Below are 17,737 nucleotides of genomic sequence, written 5' to 3'. Positions count from 1 at the left end.
GTAAGCCAAGATTTCAACACTGCACTTCAGTCTGGGAGACAGAACAAGACTCTGTCTTAAAAATAAAAAAATAAAATAACAAAGGAACAGAATAATTTTAAACATTTTAAGAAACTAAGATTCTTATATCTGGTTTATTGTTAGAAAATAATAAATGAAAAGTATTTTAGTTTATTTTATTTCCATTATAATTACTACAAAGATTGTAAAACATTGTTTTCAGCACTTTACTGGACTTTGAGAAGTTATTAAACTTGCAAGTACCACTGAGAAACAAAGCACCTTGCAACCGTGCAGCCAAGCTGTTGGACTAGCAACATGGCCATTGCCTGTGAGATTTTTAGCTATGTAGAACCCCAAGACCCACTCCAGAATGACTTAATCATCATCTGCATGTTAACAAGACTCCAGGTGGTCTCTGTGCATATTAGAGTTTGAGAAGCACTGATGCAGCACACTGCAGGTGATGAACACACCTGCTGCCTAGTGAAATCTATCTTTCAGGCTAGGATCACTACTCAAGGATTGAAGGCAGTCCTCTTAATTAGCAAGAACTAATTTCTACATGTGATATATCTTTTAAAATGAGGATTGGTCTTGCCATTGTTCTTGGGAATTTTACTGTGTATGTAATGATCCATGGAACTCTCTGGACTTCCGGTATCTTGACCTTTTCAGTTACAAATTTTCTTTCAGCCCACTTCCGTGCCTCATTTCATGGGTTTGACTCCAGACCTGAGATCAGCACATAGAGCTACAAACTCTTTCCTAACACTAGACATCCCTCCCTCTTTAACTTATTCTGTAAAGAGCTACCAAAGAATTCTTTGTAAATGCTGTGATATTTTATCATAATTACTTTCTCTTCAACTATTTACAATGACCCCTTTAATAGCACCTGCCAGATTGTTTGGTAATTTTTGTGTTTCGATGTTGATTCACTCCTCCCATTCTCCAGCCCTCACAGCGTGTGAGATGATTCCCTATCATCTCTGTGACATAAATGACTAGCCCCGTTCCTATCTCAAAGCAGGCACATAGTAAATATTGGTTGAAGAATAGACACTGTCAGAAGGTTTTTCTCAGCTTTCAAGAACCTTCACACACAGCCATTTGGACTAAATAAGAGTACCTTCATTTTGCATGAGGAAACTCATGGCCATGACTTGCCAAAAATCCAAAGATTAGAAATGGAATGAGCAATAAAGTTGTCTTCAACCATTCTGCGATGCTATAGCAGAATGCCTGAGACTGAATAATTTACACTGAACAGGTATTTACTGCCTCACAGTTCAAGAGGCTGAGAAGTCCAAGATCAAGGGGCCAGCATCTCACAAGTTCCTTCTATGTCATCCCATGAAAGAAGGACAAAGAGAAGGTAAGAGAAAGAGATCTAAATTGTAGCCTCAAGCCCTTTTATAATGACATTAATCTACTCACGAGAGTTCCACTTCACCTAAACTCCTCCCAACACTGTTGCGTTAGGGCTTAAGTTTCCAATACTTGCTTCATAGGGAACACATTCAAGGTAGGTAAAAACTCAAGTTTTCTGCTTCCATTAAGCATTTATGCACGGATTTTCATTTTGGTAGGATGCTTTTCCTGTTCAAAGTTCTCAAAATAATTTAGTAGAATGTTTGCCAATTTTACATTTTAAGTCTTGCCACAATCCACCTTTTCTTGTTCATCAACTGGTAAGAGTGCACTTTCTCTTTCATATTCAGGTAAATCTGCTCACCAACCCACTCATCTCATGTTTCTTCCTTCCTCAATGCCTTTGTTAATTCAGTTGTTCTATGAGAAATGCTTTAATCCTAAATAAATCCAACTCATCATTTAAAAGTTAGTTAATACAATCTCTAAAATTCTGTTTCAGTGTTACTCCATACTGCATAATTTTGCATAGCTTCAATTTGCAGAAATTACAATTATCTTGATTTAGTTAAATAACATCAATTTCCCCAACAACACGGTTCAAATTTTAGCTACCATGGCATATTAACTGTGAGTAATTGCACAAAGAAAAACCACGCTGCTAACTCTAGTTCAAGTTTACAGTCAAAGATCTACATAACGATCAGTGAGCAACCATGTCACTTCCTCCAGATTCTGTTGGTAATTGGTCACTGTGCCTCTGTTACCAGTTCACACAGAGACAGCAAGGTAGGTAGCTGTGTTGACTCTTAATCTCTCACCAATCAACCCAAGTAACATTTTACAAATGCGGATTATCCAAAGAGAAAATTAGTCAACCTAGGTGACAATGTAACAAAAAATGAAAAGTGGTAATACTGAAAATGAAAGTAGGATCAGATGTAACAGAGTCCTAGAAGAAACAGCTGACCATGGAATGTTGATGCTGCCACTGTTCTTGAGATTCTAGATGTGCAGCCAGAGGAACTTAGTGAAGGCAGATTTACTGACCAAAGACAAATGTGGTTGTTATGAAAAGGATGAACATGCTGACAAAACAAAACAAAAGAAAACAACTTCACAGATAATTCATGGCATTGAAAATGCAAAGGATAAAACGTCAGAAGCTGATCCAAACTGAGAAAAGAGCATGAAAATTTGCAAAGGCGTAGAGAACATAAGTTCTCCATAGCAGAAGCTATACAAAAAGAACAAAGGCAAACACTGTTCAAGCAACTGTAGATACATTTTTGATTAAAAATCTTTAATTCTTAGTGGTTTTAATATTTAAATTACACCACAGTAAGTAAATAAATATTAGTTTTACTATTTTTATTTCATTTGCAAATGCTTTTACACTGATAATCAACAACACAATGATTTTTTTTTTTAATTTCAACTTTTATTTTAGATTCAGGGTGTACATATACAGGTTAGTTACATGGTATATTGTGTGACACTAGGGTTTGGGGTATGGATCCTGTCACCCAGGTAGCAAACATGGTACCCAATAGGTAGTTTTCCAACCCACGTCTACTCACTCCCTCCCCTCTCTATTAGTCCACAGTGTCTATTGTTTCCATATTTGTTTCCACATGTGCTCAATATTTAACTTCCACTCATATGTGTGAATGTGCAGTATTTGGTTTTCTGTTCCTGTATTAATTTTAGGATTATGACGTCCAGCTCCATCCATGTTACTTCAAAGGACATGACTTTATTCTTCTTTATGGCTACATAGTATTCCATGGTGCATACATACCGCATTTTCTTTTTCTAATCCACCATTGATGGATGCCTAGGTTGATTCCATGTCTTTGCTTTTGTGAATTGCATGGCAAAATACATGTGAATACATTTGTCTTTTTGGCAGGATAATTTCTTTTCCAATGGGATTGCTGGGTTGAATGGTAGCTCTGTTTTAAGCTCTTTGAGAAGTCTCCAAATTGCTTTCCACAGTGGTTGAACTAATTTACATTCCCATCAACAGTATATAAGCGTCCCCTTTTCTCCACAGCCTTATCAGCACCCTTTTTTTTTTTTTTTTTTTTACTTTTTAGTAATAGCCATTTTGACTGGTGTAAGATGGTATCTCAATGTGGTTTTGATTTGCATTTCTCTGATGATTAGTAATGATGAGCATTTTTTCATATGTCTGTTGGCCACTCAAATGTCTTCTTTTGAGAAGTTTCTGTTCATGTCCTTTGTCCATTTTTTAATGAGGTTATTTGGTTTTTGCTTGTTGAATTCTTAAGCTGCTTTTAGATCCTGGATATTAGACCTTTGTTGGATGAATAGTTTGTAAATATTTTCTCCCATTCTGTAGATTCTCTGTTTACTCTGTTGATCATTTCTTTTGCTGTGCAGAAGTTCTCTAGTTTAATTAGCTCCCACTTGTCAATTTTTGTTTTTGTTCCAATTGCTTTTGGAGACTTAGCCAAAAATTCTTTACCAAGGCCAAAATTGAGAACGGTATTTCCTAGGGTGTTTTCTAGGATTTTTATAGTTTTGGGTCTTACATTTAAATCTTTAACCCATCTTGAGTATATTTTTGTATATGGTGAGAAGCAAGGTCCAGTTTCATTTTGCATATGGCTAGCTAGTTATTCCAGTATGATTTATTGAGTAGAGAGTCCTTTCCCCATTGCTTGTTTTTGTCAGCCTTATTGGAGATCAGATGGTTGTAGATGTGCAGCTTTATTTCTGAGTTTTGTATTCCATTCCATTGGATCCATGTGTCTGTTTTGTACCAGTAACATGCTGTTTTGATTACTGTAGGCTTACAGTATAGTTTGAAGTCAGGTAGTGTGATGTTCTAGCTTCTTTCTTTTTGCTTAAAACTGCTTTGGCTATTTGGGCTTTTCTGGGGTTCTGTATGAATTTTAGACTAATTTTTTCTAGGTCTGTGAAAAATAATGTTGGTAGTTTGATAGAACTAATGTTGAATCTGTAAACTGCTTTGGGAAATATGGCCATTTTAATGATATTGAGTCTTCCAACTCGTGATCATGGAATTTATTTATTTATTTATTTATTTGTGTCATCTCCGATTCCCTCAAGTGATGTTTTCTAGTTTTCCTTGTAGAGATCTTTCACTTCCTTGGTTAGCTGTATACCTAGGCATTTCATTTTCTTTGTGTCTATTGTAAATGGAATTGTGTTCTTAATTTGACTCTCAGCCTGGATGTTATTGCTGTATACAAATGCTACTAATTTTTGTGCATTGATTTTCATCCTCAAACTTTATTAAAGACATTTATCAGTTCTAGGAGCCTTTTAGTGGAGTCTTTAGGGTTTTCTAGGTGTGGAATCATATCATCAGTGAAGAGAGATAGTTTGACTTCTTCTTTTCCTATTTAGCTGCCTTTTATTTATTTCTCTTTCCCAATTGCTCTGGCTAGGACTTCCAGTATTATGTTGAATATGAGTGGATAGAGTGGACATTTTTGTCTTGTTCCAGTTCTCAAGGGGAATGGTTTCAGCTTTTGTCCATTCGGTATGATGTTTGCTGTGGGTTTGTCACAGATGGCACTTATGTTGTAGATGACTCTTTGTCTGTTAAGGATTTTTATCATGAAGGAGTGTTGTATTTTTTCAAAAGCTTTTTTCTGCATGTATTGAGATGATCATATGTTTTTTGTTTTTAATTCTGCTTATGTAGTGAATCACATTTATTGATTTGTATATGCTGAACCAATCCCAACCTTGCATCCAAGGAATAAAGCCTACTTGATTGCAGTGAATTAACTTTTTGATATGCTGCTGAATATGGTTTGCTAGTAGTTTGTGGAAGTTTTTTTGCATCAGCATTCATCAGGGATGTTGGCCTGAAGTTTTCTTTTTTCATTGCGTCTCTGCCAGATTTTGGTATCAGGCTTCATGGAATGAGTTAGGAAGGAGCCAGCTCCCTCATCCCTCGATTTTTTGGAAGAGTTTCAGTAGGATTGGTATGGGTTCCTCTTTGTATATCTGGTAGAATTTGGCTGTGAATTCCTCTGGTCCAGGGCTTTTTTGGTTGGTAGGTTTTTATTACTGATTCGATTTCAGAACTCAATACTGGTTTATTCAGGGTTTCAACCTCTTCCTGATTCAATCTTGGAAGGTTGTGTGTTTCCAGGAATTTATACATATCTCCTCTAAATTTTCCAACTTATGTTCCCAGCATTGTTCAACGTAGTCTCTTTTGTATTTCTACATGATCAGTTGTAATGTCATTATTGTCATTTCTGATTGCACTATAAAATTTCTTAATGTTTTAACAAATTTTTAAGCAAGAGCACCATTAACTTTTTCTACTGATTGTTAGCTCTCTTTGCATGATTTCAGCTTGCATAACAATTTTATGGTTTCACACTGCTGTGCTGAGAACTGCCTCTACTTGATTTTTCATGAATGTTAGTTCCATCTCAGCTAGGTTTAGAACTACTTGGAAATGGTATACTTTTTATAAACTTTTTATTAAGGTAAAATTCACATAATACAACTTCACCATTTTAAAGAGTACAATTTATGGCTGTTAATACAGTCATAATGTTGTGTAACCACTACCACTATCGAGTTCTGTAACATTTTCATCATCCCTAAAGAAAATCCCATAACCATTAACCAGTCACTCCACCTTTTCCCCTCCTCTTTGCGCTGCCAACCACTAATCTATTTTATGTATATATGGATTTACTTTCTAGAAGTTTCAGCTAAATGGAATTATGCAACATGTGTTGTTTCTGTCTGGCTTCTCTCGCTTAGCATGTGTTGAAGAATCATCCATGTTGCGGCACATTCATTTTTATGGTTGAATAATATTTTCTTGTATGAATCTATCATTTTTTTGTTTATCCATTCATTAGATCCTGGATATCATTCCCACCTTTGGGGTCTTGTAGATAGTGCTGCTATCAATGTATGTACACATATTTTTGGTTGAATATATGTTTTCAACCTTCTTAGGTATATACCTGGGAATGGAATTTTTGTGTCGTACGGTAATACTGTGTCTAACTTTTCAAGGACTCACCAAAACCTTTTCTACTGCAGCTGAATCATTTTACCTTCCCACCAACAACATATGAGGGTCCAAATTTCTCCACATCATTGACAACACTTTTGAAGTGTTTTCACCCTAGTCATCCTAGTGGGTGTGATGTGGTATCTGATGATGGTATTGATTTGCATTTCTCTAATGACTAACGATGTTGAGCATTTTTCCTGTGCTTTTTGGATATTCTTATCTTCTTTGAAGAAATATCTTTTCAAGCCCTTTGCCCATTTTTAACTGGATCATTTGCCTTTTTGTTATTGAATTCTAAAAGCTATTTATATATTCTGGATGATAGGTCCTTATGAGATATATAATTTGCAAATGTTTTTGGTCATCCCGTTGGCTATCTTTCCACTTGATTGAAAATGTCACTTGATGCACAAAATATTTTAATTTTGATGAAGTCCAGTTTATATATTTTTGTTATTGTTTGTACTTTTCGTGTTATATCTAAGGACCATCGCCAAATACAAGGTAATAAAGATGTACCCTTATGCTTTCTTCTAAGGCTTTTAGGCTTTTATAATTTTAGCTTTTATATTTAAGCCATTGATCTATTTTGAGTTAATTTTTGTATGTGCTATAAGGTAAGAATCTAAATTCATTCTTCGGTATGTGGATGTCCAGTTGTCCCAGCACCATTTGTTGAAGAGACTATTATTTCCCATTGAATAATCTTGGCTTCCATGTAAAAAACTTAAGTGGCCTTAAATGTATGGTTTACTTATGGACTCACAAGTCTCTTCCATTTATCTGCATTTCTATCCTTATCCCTATACAATGCTGTTTTTATTACTATAGCTTTGTATTGAGTTTTGAAATTAAGAACTGTGAGCCAACTTTGTTCTTTTTCAAGATTGTTTTGGATATTTGGGGTTCCTTGCAATGTTGTCATTTTGACTGGGATTACATTGACTCTATAGATCAATTTGGGAAGTATTACCACCTTAATGATATGAAGTCTTTTATTCCATTAACACAGGATCTATTTATAGTTATTTTTGTCTCCCTTAATTTCTTTCAATAATATTTTAGAGTTTTCAGTGGGCAAATTTTGTACTTATTTGGTTAAATTTGTTTCTGAACACTTTACTCTTTTGAAGATATTGTAAACGGAATGTGCTGAAGTTTATTTTTGATGGGTCATTGGTAGTGTAAAGAAACACAACTGATTTTTTATACATTAGTCTTGTATCCTGAGACTTTTTTGATTTTATTTATTATCTAAATAGTTTTATTGGTGAATTCATTCGAATTTTCTGTAAGATCATATCATCTGTGGATAGGGATAGTTTTACTTCTTCCTTTCGAATGAATGGCCTCTATTTTTTTCTTTCCTAATTTCTCTGGTTAGAACTTCCAGTACAAGATTGAATAGAAGTGGTGACAGCAGACATCTTTGTTTCATTCCTGATCATGGGGGCACCGCTTTCCATCTTTCATCAGTAAGTAGGAAGTTGGCTGTGGGTTTTTCATTAATGCCCTTTACCATGTTTAGGAAGTTCCCTTCTATTCCTAGTTATGAGTTTGTTTCTTTTTTTAATCATGAAACAGTGTTATATTTTATCAGATGCTTTTCCTGCATCAATTAAGATGATCACACATTTCTTTCCCTCCATTCTATTACTGTGGTATGTTACCTTGGTGGATGTTTGTGTGTGGAACCACCCACACATTCCTAGGAGAAATCCTACTTGCACACGTGGTGTAATCCTTTTAATATGCTGTTAAAATCAGTTTGCTCACTATTGTTGAACTTTTTTGCGTCTCTATTCATAAGGGATATAGGCAGTAGTTTCTTTTCTTGTGATGTCTGTCTGGCTTTGGTATCAGGGTAGTGGCCTAATACGAAGAGTTAGGAATATTTCCTCTGCTTCCGTTTCTTGGAGGGATTTGAAAAGGATTGAGGTGAATTCTCTTTTCAACATTCAGTAGAATTCAAAAATGGTATTATATTTTTCAGTTTGAGGGTATGTGTGTGTGAGGGGGGAGGTGAGTGTGTGTATTTGTTTGTATCCCTCACTGTGCTTAGCAGTGTACCAGACATACAAAAAAAGATCTATAAATGCTTGGGTAAATTTCTAGACAAATAAGAACATTCATTTAAAAAATATAGGTAAATCAACTTATACAAGGCTTTTTAGAAATATGCCCGCTTTATGAATACGTTCCTCTAACAGCATTCCGGCCAGGCCCTGAAATGAAATGTTCAAACGGCTAGCATGGCAGGGATGATATGAACACACACTATGGACAGAGGAAAAGAGGAGTAAGTTCTACTAAGTGCCTTGAAAGGAATCCTTGGAGGTAATATACTTACCATCCAACGAGAAACTATGTAAAAATCCATAAATGGATTAACAAGCAGAACTGTGGCTGACGAAAACCAGATTAGCTCTGCCAAAGATGAGAGCCGTAAAATGCACCAAGAAAATATCCAACAATAAAAAGAGAAATTATCTGCTGGTAAAAATTCATGATTCTGAAAGTAGACACCACCAGCCTAATTTAATAATTGTAGAATCCCTGATGGAAGGAAAAAGCAGGATATGGTTGAGCCTTTTTCAAAATTTAATTAAAACCAACATGGCACGTATTCCTCTGCTCCTCCAATATTCAAACAGTTTCACAGTGTAGCAGCAGACAGGCCACGGTCAGAGGCAGTGACTCACCATATTTTCAGAAGGGGATTTTAAGAATCAAAGAGGCACAGTTCAGAATTACAAGGCATAAAGTTCCACATGCAGCTTGCAAATCTGTCCTTCCCTGTCTATTCACTGCATGTTCCTGCAGCATTGTGCACATAGACAGTGTGCACCAAATGAGGGCTGGCTCCTGCCTGCCTCACAGCCAGCCCCTGGCAATGCCGCCGTCACTGGGGCCTTCATGTCTCCCTGGGAAGAGAAGCATTTTTCTCTTCCATGCCCAGGAAGGAAACTTACAAGATCACCCCCAGACATAAACGGAAGCCAAGATCCTAATGCATAGTTTAGGTCTGCTTGATATTTGTTGAGATGTAAACCCTACTGTTAGATGTTTCTCTTTTTTACTACCTGCTGGAAGAATACAGGACCACATGCTAATTGCAGAATCCCTTTTTGAAAATCTTCAGATTCACATGCTGCTCTTACCATTTGTACTTAGCAGGCATCAGTCAAAATTTGTTAGATTTACTGGATTTGGCAGAAAACAATTTGAGTACTAACTTTGGCTTTGAGAGACATTGTACACTATCCAAAAAAAAGGGGAGAGGAGAGGAAAGTGGCAAGGAAAAATGGTTAGCAGGAAAGCAAAGGCTCCACTGGATTTGGGTCAGCTTGGCAAGCTGCAACAAGCAAACATCCGCGACATTTGCTGTTGTGGCCTCACATCGCCTGTAACCCATTCCCTACAGCCTTCAGTCCGGGAAGTCAAGTTTATTGGTGAGTGATTTACTTGCAGAGGTGTTGAGCTGGACACAGGTAAACCATCTTTAGTGAGAGGTCTCTGAAATATGCTGACTAGAAACTTCAAATTCTGCTCCAAAACACTAAAGGTATAAATAGGAATTATCTTTATTAAAGGTCTTATTGGATGTTACATGTTTTTACTTTCAGTGGTAGAAGTTTGACCCTGGAAATCTAAATAAATAAACAAAAAGCACTGGATACACAAATTTTGAATTAAAATGGACTCATCTAAAGGTTTTCTACATTGGAGGAAAAGGCAAATTATTTAGTGATGCCTTGAGTTGTCCAAAGTTCGTTAATGTCAACTGCTAGCAAGAAAACTATGAGATCCCAGGGTTTCACATTCATTAAATCTGATAAGAATTCAAAATATGTCTCAAATGTTTTCTTATGAAATAGTTAATTCAGTTGCCACTTTCTTTTCAACGTTTTGGTGAGTTCATTAAACTAGATGGTTAGGAAACTTTCTGTAAGTTTGTTCCCTCTTGACTTTTCCTCCAGTTCATTAGCTGTTCATTCTTAATCTGACACTTCATGGACAATTTTTTCTGTTGTTTGTTGTCTCTACGATAGTACCTATGATATATGAATGGCACATGGATTTTCAGTGTACTCACTGACTGGTTACATATGGCTTGCCCAGTCACTCAAGCAAGCTGTAGCCTCATGTATGTGTAAGGATACGTATGTGCATGTCTGCCTCCCACAGCCATTATCAATCCATTGGAGGAGCATTTTGTAATTATTTACACTTAATAGTTTATAAGGCATTTTCATTAACAGTGTTTAGCTTAAACCCGATGAGCTAGGTAATTCTCATCTCCGTTTTATCAATGGTAAAAACTAGGTTCATATAAGTAGAAATAATTAACAATTTCACCTAACTACATATATCTCCTGCATATATGTACCCTTGTGAGTCCCAGTTTAAATTTATATCTGAACTGATATAACCTAGGGGTTGAGACCAAAGGCTTTGTAATGATAAGTCTGAGTTCAAATCCTAGCTCGCCTACTTACCACCCTTGGCAAATTATTTAAACTCCTTAAGTTTTAGTGTCCTCATTTAAATATAGGAAGTATGCCTATTACCCAGGGTTATTGTAAAGATTAACTGTGACGTGTCTGACTCTTTTAGCAAGTATTAGTGAAGTTATCTATTAATAACAATAAGAACGATAATGTAAATGACATTGCTGTTTTGTTATTATTTATGAATCTAACTGCCATAGAATTGTTCTTTTATATTCACTGAATTAAATTTAATTCTTGCCTTCCTAAGAAATTAGAAAAGGCGCACTTAAGTATCCATATACATTCATAACATAACATTTCGGTCAATGACTAACCACAAACAAGATAGTGTGGTCCCATAAAATTATATGCTGTGTTTTTACTGTAGATTTTCTATGTTAGATACATAAATCCTTGCCATTGTGTTACAATTTCTTGCAATATTTGAAACAGCCATGTGCTGTACAGGTTTGTAGCTTAGGAGAGCTACAGCTTGTAGCTCTACCACATAGCCTGGGTGTGCAGTAGGCTACATAATCCAGGTCTCTGTGAGTACACTCTATGGTGTTCATGTTCACACAATGATGGAATCGCCTGACATGTCACTCAGAACGTATCCCTGCTGTCAGGTGATGCATGACTCTATTTGTCTGAAAAGTAACCATTGGGGCATGAAGCTAAGTTCAGGCTGTGTGGATGGAAGAAGTCATGGGGGTTGGAGGAGTATTTGCAGGGGAGTTGCCCCAGGGAGGAGCTGCAGTAGCTACATGGGTGGTTTGAACATATGAGGCCGGAGAGGAGCAGGGATAGGGAAAAAGGAGGTGGTGGCAGCGAAGGGTGTCTGAGGGAGCCTGCTACAGTAAGAATCCTAGCGCCTCCCATCAGCTCCTGCCCCACACCTTTTCTTCTAGGTCATTCAGGGCTGCCTTTTTCCTCCCCCCAAATTTTGCTTTTTTGGCTTAAAATGTTTTACCCTGTAATTCCACTTGCCTTGCAGTGCCTCTCCCACGAGAGCCACCTTTAGGTCAGCCCAAGGTCACAATGCCAGGGACTCCAGTTTTCTACAAATTCCATCAGTGATGGGTTCTCTGAATCATGTCACTCCATTAGTGGGCTCCCTTTTCAGCCACATCTCTTTTCACCCTCCCCCTTCTAAATCCGATGCTTGAGATTTCTCTTTTAGGATTCCATCCTTTTTTCCACTCCCAAGCCCAAAGCTGAGCTAATGCTCCCAAAATCGCTAGTCTTTGGAGAAGTTGTCTCTGTTCTCATTGAAGGCAAAACCTGTCCCCTAATTTTTGGTTAAGTGACCCTTCTTGAGGTGCAGCACACAGTGCTTCAGGGCACCAGGAGGGTAGCAGCAGCCTGCCTAGTGCAGACCCTGCCCTGCAACTTTTTGGTCACGGGCCTGAGCAAAGTCACTCAACCTCTTGATTTTATCAGTTTCCTCCCTGTATAGTACAGGGACAGTAACAGAACCAAACTCCTAGAGTTGTTATTAGTTAATATTTTTTGTTTTTATGACAGAGTATGGCACCAATTAAACTCCATTCAAGTGTTTATTAAAAAAATAATCAGTAAATATTTGATCTTAAATGATGTTGCAGACACTCATCTACATTGCCAGCTACTCAACAGACTGCAGTGAAAGCATCTTAAGACCAGGAGTTTGATTCAAGACCAGTCTGGGGAACATAGAGAGACCCTGTCTCTAAAAAATATCTCTGTCTTACTTCGTTTGGGTTGCTATGACAAAAATACCACAGAGTAGATAGGTTAAACAACAACATTCATTTCTCACCATCTTGGAGGCTAAGAAGTCCAAGATCAACGCACCTGAAGATCCAGTGTCTGGGGAGGGCTTCCTGGTTCATAGATGACATCCTCCTCCTATGTCCTCCCATGGTGGAAGGAAAACAAGAGAGCTCTCTGTGGCCCCTTTTATAATGAGGGCATTATATTCATTCATGAGGAATCTGTCCTCATGCCCTAGTCATCTCCCAGAGGCCCCACCTCCTAGTGCCATCACACTGGGAGTTAGGATTTCAACCTGTGAATTTGGGGGGAACACAAATGTTCAGTCTATTACAAATCACCTGCCACAGAAACTTCCTGAACTAGCTTGCCCTCTGCCTAACACTTCTACTTAATTGCTGGCCATCCACCAGCAACTTAAATTAACAAAGAAAACAATCTAAACTCATGCAAATTTCATTTACCTAATGTGTCACGTCAGACTCACAAACTGCCTCATACATGAGTATGCTATTCTTGAACTTCATTATTTACTTTTCCAGGCCCTTATTTCTAGACCATTGTCTCTTCTTAAGCATCAGTATAGAAAATAGCATTGCTTTCACGGAAATCCTTCTAGCTGCGGTCCCCCAGGCCAAAGCCCTCTCCCAGTGATGCCCAGAGACTCTGGACAAGTATAAGGGGTGGGTGTTGAGAGGAAAGTAAGGGTAGAGGATGGCTATGGAGACTGTTATGAGTAGGGCTTGTGCAGGCATTAGAAGGAAGAGCTGATTACGAGATTGATTTCTGCACCTCTCCAGTGGTTGCAGCCACAGCTCATCCTGAAGTTAGATATGCTATAAGATGCATGAGACAAGAAAAGCCTCTCCTCCTTACTGCTCAGGAAACTCATCCTTTGGTGTTTCTAATTTTTGCGTAGTCGCATCACACTTTTACAATAGCTAAAGTAGCTTTCAAAACAGGAAGTCTATTTTTTCCCTTTGTGATCAGTGGAAATCTATACAGAGCAGCAGTCATGGAGGAGGTCAGTAAACTGCATCATGTACATATCTGTTTACAAAGTGAAAGATCTTATAAAGCCTCATTTTCTCCTTTTGATCAGAGTGCAGCAAACCACCAAGGCATGTGTATATCTATGCAAAAAACCTGCACGTTCTGCACATGTATCCCAGAACTTAAAATACAATTTAAAAAATTTTTTTAAAGAGGTGGAGTCTAATTTTTCTCCCTTTCAGTGCGGGTAGGAACAAGCTACTTGCTTCTAATGAACTGAGAAAAAAGGTCTGTGATAGTGTGCAAAGTAATAAATAGAGATGCAACTTCAAAAAAAAAAGAAATACAATTGATTTTTGAATATTGATCTTATACATACACTTATTAGTTCTAATATTTTTATGTAGATTCCTAAGATAGATGATTATATCAACTGTGAATAGAGACAGTTTTTTTTTTTCTTTCCAAACTAGGTGTCTTTTATATCTTTTCTTTGCTGTACTGCATGACTAGAACCTCCAGCTTTATGTCGAATAGAAGTAGTGGGAGCAGACATCCTTGCTTTCTTCCTGATTTTAGGGAAACATGTTAACTAATTACGTATAAGCTTAATGTTAGCTGTAGATGCCCTTGATCAAATTGAAAAAGTTGTCCTCTAGTCATAGAGTTTTCATGAGAAATGTATATTAGATTTTGTCAAACACTTGTTCTGCATCTATCAAAATGGTCATATGTTTTGTTTTTCATTTTATTTCTTTAAGTCTGTCATGGTTAATTACATAAATTAATTTTCAAAGGTTTCGTCAACCTTGTATTCCTGTGATAAGCCTCAGCTGCCCATTTTATATAAAATTGAATCCAACTATATATATAGCAATTTTGCAAAGAAATTAAAAAAAAAGAAAGAGAAAGAAAAGAAACTCATTCCTGCCACTCTTCTAAACATCGCCTTGTGGTCATACCTTTAATGAACATATGAGGCAAAAAAACTGGGCCCTGTGATTTATCAGACTGTGCGATTTAGATACGATTGAAGTTAATGACCTCAGTGCTCTGCTTCTGTTTGGCAATGGAAAATGGTGTCATATGTTGGAGAGAAACGACAGGTAGAACCAAGTATTCAAATCTCAATTTTAAGTTGTAATTTCCCTAAGAGTCTTAAGAGCCAAGATAGTGTATGAATGCAGAGCATGCATAGGTTCCTAGGGGACACAGCAGACTTTAAGATCTTCTTTTGTATTTTCCCCAGTGTCTGCATGATGTTCTGTCCATACATGCTCCAGAATAGATCAATATTGGTTGATTTAGTGTATACATAATAATAATGTGTTGTCTGTACTTGAAATGCTACGGCAGCTATATTAACAGTTAAATTACTTGTGGTTTCCCCATTGATGTCATATGAAATGGCAAAATGAAGAGCTCTATGTTGATGAACGAACACACAGTGCAAGCATCTGGGAGCACAAAGAGGCATCTCCCTGTGGTGGAATTTCATTGGCTTAAAGGGACAACTGACTGAGCAATTACCTTCCCCTTTTTCTATTTTCTGTGCATAAAGATATTATTTCAGCATATGTTTTCAGCACAATGTAGATAGAAAACTGAAAAACTATTAAAAACGTATTTGAAGCGAATCAGACAGCATGTATAAATAGTACAACTTTATTTACATCTCCCTAATGAATGAGCCTAGCTTCATGAGTTGATCTACCTAGTTCCCATAATCTGTTTCTCCTTCCATCCATGAAGTCCATCAATCAGCTTCAATCAATATTTTTCAAAGGCAGCAGGGCTTTTGCTACCAGTTGATTAACACAGGGCTATTTAATCTTTGTCCATCAGTCTTACCTCCAAATTCTAGGTTCATATCCACCTGGCTTGAAAATCTGATTGATTTAACATTATCACTTTTCTGGAGACCTCAACATTTGTCAATGAGCCTTTAAAAGAGACTCCGTTTATACAGGCAAGCTATATTTAGTGAATTATTATACTAAAAATCAGTGATTGAAGTAAATATTTCATTATTTATATTCTGTCATTTTAAAATAGCATGAATAAATAATTTGTACATCAATGTGTCTAATGTGTACTGGTTTATATCTAAACTAATATACTACATTGCCATATTGAGCTACATTGCTTATTGAAAGTGATGCTGGAATAGAAATAGTGCTTGTTAATAATGATATTGTTTTAACAATAGTAAAAACCCAAAATAAAAGTATATATGTGGATCATGGACAAAAATTAGTTTCATAAAATTAGTTCTGTAACTAGAATGCTTTTATAAACACAGATTTGGACTTATAAGTGTGAGGGTGTATTATATTTTTGAACTCTATCCACAAATTTTCTAAACCTTTATTTATACACTTAGAGAATGCATGTTTACTATTATGTATAATACAATATTCATCCAAATTATAATTGCTAGACAATTAAATTGTCTTGTGTTAATTAAAAAGAGACCTTAGCACTGTAAATACCACATAGAAATGCTGAGTGAAAAATTCTGTTACTCATGCCAGGATTTCCACTCCTGGCTATGTTGAGTACACAGGAGTACAATGAAATCCCTGTCAAGAACAATGAGAAAAGTCAGAAAAAACACAAAGTTATAAGTTTGAAAGCAGCACAAAGCCACCGAGACAACCAGGAATTGAGGGGCCAAGATGTTGGAGAAAGGAGAACCAAGGAGAGATGAGCCTACTTCTTAGACCCATTTTTTTCCTTGGAGCAGTTGCTGATTCTTGGCTTTAGGTAAAAGGTGAAAAATGGAGGTCAAGATATGGACCAGGAGGCCAACAGGTCAGCTGAGCTTCTCAGTTTCATAGCAATGGAGAGACAAAAATTGAATTCAGGGCCTCGAGGCAGCTTACATCCTGTAGAAAAGGGGAGGATGAACAAGTGAGCATATGGTCAAGGTCTTCACCAAATTCTTTAGCTGTGAAGCAAGAGGTTAAGAAGCTAAACTGAGACTCTGAAAATTAAAACAGAGTTTTCAGCAGTTTTACAGGGCCTAGGAAATAAATATTGCAGTTCAGAACCCACCAAGGGGTTGGGGATTTGAGTAAACACCCCCAGTCTCTGGGGACTAACCCTTGGAGCAGTATGGACACGAGTTAGGAGGAAGCTGACAAAAACTACAACCTGACCCAGGGCAGCTCAGTTCCTGACAGAGTGAAAATAAACGTTTCCCTTGTCTAACACAAGCTTTGATATGTTATGTATTTTAAGTATGCACATATTACAATATTTCATATGAATATTTACATAATTGTGAATGCATGCATAAAATACATAAAACAAAAATAAAATATAACTATCAAATATAAATATATATAATTATTATAAACATATCATTTATAATTATTGTATATATTTATATATTTTATATTTTTATATAAAAACATATATTTTATATTTTATATATATATTTAGGTAATAGCATATAAATATTTATAAATGAATATATAAACAAATATGTGAATATTTATTTCATTATTTTTATTATTTAAAGATCTAATAAATATGTGAATATAAATATCATATTTTAAATATTACAAGATATATACATGCATTTTAGATGATAGCCAAAGAAAAGGCTGAAATCAATGATCTAAATATTCATATTTAAAAGTAGAAAAGTGTGTACCAACTTAAGTCCAAGGAAAGTAAAAGAAGTCACAAAGAGAAGAAACATATCATTGATATCAGAAATGAAAAAGAAGTCATTACAGCAATCCTATGGATATTTTTTAAAGTGTTAAAAGTATAGGATACTGTGACAATATCCTCTGTGCCAATAAATTGAAAAATTTTGATGAAATAGACAGATTCCTGAAAAAACACAACCAGAAAACTAACACAAGAAGACATACCAAGTCTGAATAGGCCTCTATCTACAAAAGAAATTGAGTCTGTTAGTAAGATATTTCCCCAAAGCAAATACCCAGGCTGAGAAATCTTCACCAGTGAATTCTTCGAAACAAGAAGCAAAGAAGCCTATTCTTATATAAACTCTGTCATATAATAGAAAAAGAATAAATACTACCTAGTTGAATAATAA

The sequence above is a fragment of the Theropithecus gelada genome, chromosome 4 (genome assembly GCF_003255815.1).
Source record: "Theropithecus gelada isolate Dixy chromosome 4, Tgel_1.0, whole genome shotgun sequence".
Lineage (NCBI taxonomy): Eukaryota > Metazoa > Chordata > Mammalia > Primates > Cercopithecidae > Theropithecus > Theropithecus gelada.
Note: the sequence above shows the minus strand (reverse complement) of the source record.